The sequence below is a fragment of the Garra rufa genome, chromosome 4 (genome assembly GCF_049309525.1).
Source record: "Garra rufa chromosome 4, GarRuf1.0, whole genome shotgun sequence".
In the NCBI taxonomy this organism is placed as follows: domain Eukaryota; kingdom Metazoa; phylum Chordata; class Actinopteri; order Cypriniformes; family Cyprinidae; genus Garra; species Garra rufa.
In genome coordinates, this window is record NC_133364.1 from 33,873,928 (window position 1) to 33,882,024 (window position 8,097).

Sequence of the window (8,097 nt, forward strand, 5' to 3'; positions counted from 1 at the left end):
GCATAAAACAAATAATATTATCTGCAACTGGCTTGAATGGCTTTAGTGTGTGTGTGTGTGTGTGTGTGTGTGTGTGTGTGTGTGTGTGTGTATACCTGGTATTCATCACGTTGTGGGGACCAAATGTCCCCACAAGGATAGGAATACCAGTAGATTTTGACCTTGTGGGGACATTTCTCAGGTCCCCATGAGGAAACAGGCTTATAAATCATGCACAATGAGTTTTTTTGAGGAAGTAAAAGTGTGCACAATCTCCTGTGAGGGCTAGGTTTAGGTGTGGGGTAGGTGTAGGGCCACAGAAAATACAGTTTGTACAGTATAAAAACCATTATGCCTATGGAATGTCCCCATAAAACATATAAACCCAACATGTGTGTGTGGGTGTGGGTGTGTGTTTGCGCTAAAACTGTGTGCTGCATCAAGGTGATGTAAACGACAAACTGCAAGTACTATAAAAACAGTGGAAAAGTGCACTTTAGATTACAAAAAGGGGAAAAAAGGACGTTAACAGGCATCCAATTTGATCCCATAAAAATCCCATAGAAACCAGAATATTTATGTCTTGTCAAAAAATCCTAAAGGATTCCAATAAGAATTTTGTACAGGATTCTTATTGGAATTTCTATCATATTTTGGAACCATTTCTATAGGAATATTCTTATAAGATATTCTTATAAATATTCTGTAGGATCAGTCCTAAAGGATTTTTTATGGGATCTAATTGGATGCTTGTTCATGTCTTTATAGAAACTTTTATCTGAAGGTGCACTTTTCCACTGTTCTTGTTTTGCTAACAAAAAGTACTTTCAGTTTACTGTTGACCTCACCCTGATACGTTGTTCATTGTATGTTGCTTATTAAAGAATCCTAAAGGATTCTGATAAGTAACTTGTATTACATTGTTATTGGAATAGGAATTGTCTTATAAGATTTTCTTATGGGAGAATACATAAATATTCTGTAGGATAATTTCTACAGGATTTTAATGGGATCCTGTTTCATTTTAACCTCTTAAACTCTGCAAAAAGTGTTTCAAAATGTTGCTGCTTCATTTACATGACCTTCCTCATATAGTATCAGCCCATATATGGTCTCATTTGAAAGCTTAGAGTCTCCTCTTTACTAGGAATACCATAACTTTTAGTTTTATGATTCATAAAGTAGTAAAATTGTGCTTAGAATTTATGTTGTTCCACACACAAATTTCCGCCTAACAATTGTGAAGAATTATTACAAAGAATGTGTATTTCTTATATTTTTCTCAAAACAGACAAATCATATATCACAAGAAAGTGCTCATTCTCAAGAATCTGGCCATATAAATCATTTTATTGTGTGACAAACACAGATCAAATAATCTTCAATTGAATCGCGATGTCAGAATATACTTGAAGAATATGATGATATATTATATTACTTTCCTCCACATACTACTGCTTCAGTTAGCCGCAAATAGCCACAAACTCCATTTTATCTTTTAGATTAGGATCTCTTCTTTCAAACAAGACCATTTTCACGTTTCTGCGTTGCACCATTGCTGAGAAACCGTTGTTTTGCCAGATGCGCTCGGGCGCGGCTTTCCAAACGCGCTCTGAACCGCTCAAACAGGTGTGTGTGTGTCTTCTGCTGCATTCAGAGCGTGTCAGTAGATCAGATTACACCCTCCGACCGCATGCCGTGCTGCTCCGAGGTGTGAACGATGACAGCTCAGCCTCTCCAGACGCGAAGAAGAAGCAGAGCCATGGAGAGGTTCCGGGTCACAAAAGATGCTTCGACGGTGCCGGGCATTGTGGGATATGTAGTTTTTAGACTCTTACACCGGAGATATGCGTCTGTTGGCGTCTCAGAGGAATATAGCGGTCTCAATTATCCAAAATAGACGCTAAATGAATAAATAACGGGCCGTTTCCATGGAGAGCAGAGGATCCGCGGCTCATAAGCGCGTCTATAAGTATAACAGTGCTTCTATTCAGGTATGTTTTATTCTTATAATTACTTTGAAACGTAAAGGACACCAAAACAATCTGCTAAGCTATGTATTGAGTGTATATTGAATGTTGACAGTAAAGTACAGTATGTGTTTCAGTAAATACACAGGCAAACATAAAAATGAAACATAATTCAGTCAATTATCATGAAAAGTGCTATGGTACATAGTAAAATAGTATTCTATTCTATTCTCAATAATGTGCTTTATAAAGCCTGTTTTTGCAAAGAAACAGAAGGACACTTTTAGGGGGGAAAAGGGGGAAAAGGGGCAATGCGACTCCCTTCGGTTATAATTCAATAACTTTCAATTAGAAACTGTTATATGAAAAAATCTTTTTTCTGGTATATCCTGAGACCTAGTGGAATCAAACAAAACAATTTGCAAAGAACTGAGACACCTAAATCCTGAGTTATAGACTTTCAAAAAAAAACTTTTGAAAAAAAATCAAAAAGCGCCTATGTTTTTTTTTTTGTTTTTATTGTAATATTTGAAATCTATATAATGTTATTTATAAAGAATTACACTGATATTATGTAGTTTAAAAGGTTTTCTATACAATGAAACCATTTTTTTTAATTTCCTCCATTGTATGTGTATAGGGGAACCATTTGAATTTAGGTAGGCCAAATGCAGGCGGAAATCCCCCAAATAGCCGCAGAGCTTAAGGGGTTAAAGCATCTATAAAAAAAAAAGAATCCTAACACTATTCCTATCAAAATCCGATAGGAACGGTTCCAAAATATGAATGAAATTCTAACTGGAATTCTATAGAGGATTTCTATTGGAATGTACATCGAGGTGAGTTAAAGTAAACTGCAAGACACTAAACTATTAGTTAGTGTTATAAAAAAGAAAAAAGTGTAAGGTTAGGATTCTTCAAAATTCTTGAAAGGTGCTTTAAAATAAAACCCATTAAAATCCTGTAGAAATTATGCTACAGGATTATTATGTCTTGTATAAGAAAATCCTAGAAGACAATTCCTAATGGAATCCTTTAGGAACGGCTCCAAAATATGATAGAAATTCTAACTGGAATCCTGTAGGATTTTTTTTGACAAGGGTTACTATAGTATTACTACAATATAACCATAGTAAAACCATGGTATCAGAACCATGGCTTTTTAAAACAAAAACAAAAAAACGCACCAAAAAAACACAGTTACTACAGTCATGCTTAACTACAGTTTTACTATAGTATTACTACAATATAACCGTAGTAAAACCATGGTATCAGAACCATGGATTTTTAAAACCAAAAAAACACGGTTACTACAGTCATGGTTAACTACAGTTTTACTATAGTATTACTACTGGTGGGGACCAACATGGTGGAATACTTGCAAAATGCAGAGACCAGCGATGTATTCTGGCATATTTTGTACCTTGTAAATGAGACAACGACATCTTAGACAATTGTCATTGTTTCTCCTTTGCTGAGGTGATCCATCCACCTCACAGGTGTGGCATATCAAGATGATTATTGCACAAGTGTGTCTTAGGTTGGCCACAATAAAAGACCACTCTAAAATGTGCAGTTTTGTCACACAACACAATGCCACAGATGTTGCAAGTTTTGAGGGAGCATGCAATTGGCATGCTGACTGCAGGAATGTCCACCAGAGATGTTGTCCGTGAACTGAATGTTAATTTCTCTACCATAAGCTGTCTTCAGAGGTGTTTCAGAGAATTGACAGTACATCCAACCGGCCTCACAACCGCAGACCACGTGTAACTACACCAGCCCATCATCTGGGTGAGCAGTTTGCTAATGTCAACATTGTGGGCAGGCGTATATTATGGACAACGAACACAGGTGCAATTTATGGATGGCATTTTGAATGTACAGAGATACTGTGACAAGATCCTGAGGCGCATTGTTGTGCCATTTATCCACAACCATCACCTTGCAGCATGATAATGCACTGCCTCATGTTGCAAGAATCTGTACACAATTTCTGGAAGCTTAATACATCCCAGTTCCTGCATGGCTAGCATACTCACCGGATATGTCACCCATTGAGCATGTTTGGGATGGTCTGGATCGGCGTATTCAACAGCGTGTTCCAGTTCCTGCCAATATTCAGCAACTTCGCACAGCCATTGAAGAGGAGTGGACCAACATTCAGTCCACAATCAACAACCTGATCAACTCTGAAGGAGATGTGTTGCATGCGTGAGGCAACTGGTGGTCAAACCAGATACTGAAAAAGGTAACACGGTAAAGCACACGGGAAGGGCTTCCATGAAGGATATAAATGGAGGATATAACGCTGATAGATCATTACAAGTAATGACTATGAGCACTTGTGGTGTGAACAGCTTTATTGTTTAGACGTGCTGCTTATTTTATTTACAAATGATAAATTGGTGCCTCCATTGTCTCAGAGTCTATTTAAAACTAAGCCGCAGTCCTCAATTTGAATGGCTTGATAAAATGAACATTAGTGTTTATATAATCTGCATATATTTAGTAAAAAAATCTATCAAAATCTCAGCAGATAATGAATAAACAAATTCAAAAAGAGCATTATCAGCTTCAATAATCAGCTTCAGTGACAGTTTATTCTCTACGTATGGCTACAAATGTTTTTGAAATATGAATGCATCACGGCAGTCCTGATATAAACTGCAGGAGCAGAGGTAATTCAGTCCTTCAGTCATCGGCTCTGGTGCAGCATCACAATGCTCCTGACACTGAGAATGAGTCGCTCTGGTGTGCTGATACTTCACTGAACCTTACAGATGAAAAATTACCCATTTTGCCCACCATTGAAGATTCCAATATGAAATCAAATGAGTAAAAGAGCTCAGGTGAGAACACAATACTCTCTAGTCATCTGTAAGTATTCAGCTTTTTACATTTCCTCCTATATTCCCCATCTTCACACTTAATGGGACCCCAGTTATCACTCCACATACCCATACTTTATTACCTATTTGACTGAAACGTACAATCATTGCTCACATACCATTTTCATTTTTATCACTTTATTCCGCTGCTATTTACTATTACATATTACCATCAATGCTCCATCTTCAAGTACTTTTGCACACTTGGTGTTATTACATGACTCACATCACACTGATAACATAAACATACAGTTCTCTCATGTGTGAAACCTCATGTGGTATTGAAGTGCTGCTTTATTTCTGAAACTCTTTCCACAGTGATCACATACAAATTACTTCTCTCCAGTGTGAAGGTCCATGTGTCTGTTAAGGTTTCCTTTTAGGTTGAAACTTCTTCCACATTGCTGGCAGGTGAAAGGCTTCTCTCCAGTGTGAATTCTTATGTGCTCTTCCAAGTGTTGTTTTCGAGAGAAACTCTTATCACACTGAGGGCATGTGTAGGGTTTTTCTCTATGAGTTCTCATATGAACTTCAAGGTTTTGATGTTGATCAAAACTCTTTCCGCAGTGACCACATATAAATGACTTCTCTCTAGAGTGAACTCTCGTGTGTGTTCAGGGAACCTTTTTGCCTGAAACTTCTTCCACATTGTGGACAGGTGAAAGGCTTCTCTCTATTGTGAACACTCATGTGTTGATCAAGGTTTCCTTTTCGGGTGAAACTTTTTCCACATTGCTTGCATGTGAAAGGCTTCTCTCCAGTGTGAATTCGTAAGTGGACTTCAAAGCGTTGTTTATAGTTAAACCTCTTTCCACACTGTTGGCAGCCGTAAGGTTTCTCTCCTGTGTGAACTCTCATGTGTCTTGTAATGCTTTCTGTTTGATTGAAAGACTTTGCATACTGATGGCAGGTGAAATAACTTCTTACCGTCTTTCGATTTATTTCTATTAAGGAAGTCGTTTCAGTCTGTGAACAACTAAAAGATTTTTCTCCATTCATGAAATCCTGATCTTTCTCTTCCATTTCATTCAGTACTTCACTCTCCTCTTTCAGTGCCATCAGGTCTAAGGTGAAAAAAGATAAGTACAAGTAAACCTCAGTTTAATGACACAAAGCAACAGATTTCAAAACATTCAAACATGTAAAGTGTCAAAACTAATATATAACTACATCCTATCTGCCCTAAGCCAGTGGTTTTCAATTCCAGTCCTCAAGCTCCACCCACTCTGAATATTTTGCATGCCTCTCTTAGTTAAAGCACCTGATTCTGACAATTAAGTCAAACAAGTTGAATGAAAGTGACGGCTGTCACCAGACTTTAGGTGTGTTCGAGCTCATACTGCGCTGCGCAGATCGATCGGCGAGATTAGCCGAAAGCAGTCGGGGAGGAGCTGAAAACGGAGCCGTCAAGTCGGACAAGTTGGAGATCTCATTGCTCCCTCAAACATGGCAGATCACGTGGCGTTTGCCTACTTTATTGCAGATGAACTGGAAGCTATAGAAATACCTTTTTTGTTGGAAGAAATGCAGCACATGCAAGTGAAGCAGCAACTACAGATTTCAGCATCAATCAAATGTTGACCACATTACATTAAATGTCTGTGACATTTTAGTTATTCCATAAAAAATATTACTTAAATATGCAGCTGAATACTATAAGTGGTCTGTACGGAAAAAAGTACAATAATAAACTTATGCACAAATCCAATATAAGGAATTTAAGGGAATAAAATGTACTGCAGTCAAAAGATCGTAAACTATTTACGAAATGGCATGCAAATTGATTTGTTATGCAGGAAACACGCGTGATCATCGTCATGTGGTGAATGTGGCCAATCATGAGAAGATGTGACGTCATCACAGCCTGGCGCAGTCCCTTCTGAAATGTTGCGCTGGCTGAGCAAGCCGGCTGTTCTCAAAACGCTCTCGCGTTACTTTGATGCCACACGTGAACGTCACGTGGCGTCGGTTCAAGTCGGACAAAATTTCTAAGCGGCAGGCACTACTTTAAGTCAGCCGCCGATCGGTCTGCGCAGCACCGCGTGAAGTCGAACGCACCTTTTATTTCACATACGTCATCATTACATCAGAGCAAGACCACATGAAAAATATTACTCAATCCTAGCAGTGAACATTAACATTTAAATATCAAATGACACAATTCTTTAAATGCTGTTTTTAAATAAAAAAAAGGTCTTTAAGAGAACTTTAAGAAAAACATTAAGCTAAAATCTGCAGGAAGGTAGACAGTTTAGAAAAACACCTGCCAAAGACAAATTAAATGGGAATAGGATAGTTTAGCTTTGAGAATGAAAACCAACCTGTTTGTTCCTCAGTATCTTCATGTTTAACTCTGAATGTTTCTTCAATCTTCATGTCTTCACTCTCCTCTTTAATAAACGCCATCTTTATAATATTGTGTCACGTGGATCTCTGTTGCTCCACCAGGAGTTTTTTTTTCTGTGTTTGGAAACTTTTTCCTGTTTAAGAAAAAGACAATTATCAGAAAAAAAAAAAAAAAAAATCACAATCAGCTCTAGTTCAGTAGTCAGTGCACTAGTGAGGGAATCAGAGTGATAGTTAATGGACTTAAATGATCTGATTAGACAAACAATCAAAACTTTAACTTTTACTATTCAGGTATTTAATGATTATAACATTTAGTATATTACATACATTATTATAGTATATTACGTTAATCTTTCTAAATGCTGTTGTATTTAAGATTGTCATAACAACAACAACAACAACAACAGAAACATTTGCAATTGTTTGTCAAAGTTGTCATTACTCATGTTTGAGTTTGTTCTTCTCGTTGTATTGATTGTTTTGAGCAGCAGGTCTCTCAGCGAGCAGCGATTGAATCATTTTGTGAATCAACTGACTCAATTGAATCGGAGTTTGTAATTCGTGTTTCTGATCTGAATCACTAACAGAGAGAAACCAGGCGCTGTGTGGATGCGCTTTTATAACGTTCATCATTAGATAAAATATTAACATGTTGCATGCAATAATTATTACGTTTACATCGCTTGTAAGCCATATAAAACAGACTAAACGTATGGTATGAATTTAAACACTTCAAAGTTGAAACAGTAAAGACTACAAACCTTTCTTCAGCTGAAACACAGATGCAGGAGCGCGGAGCAGACTTATGACGTCATACACCAGATCAAAATAAAAGTCCTGTTCACGCGCTTCTGTGTCTACAATCCGAAAAGTGCACTGATATTTACAAAAAAGAAACATATTCGAAT

General features: G+C 37.4%; 1 pseudogene; it reads right to left on the bottom strand.

Annotated features, from left to right (window-relative positions):
* Positions 1 to 4,988: 4,988 nt before the first annotated feature.
* On the bottom strand, positions 4,989 to 7,313 carry LOC141333927 (uncharacterized; annotated as a pseudogene).
* Positions 7,314 to 8,097: the final 784 nt, after the last annotated feature.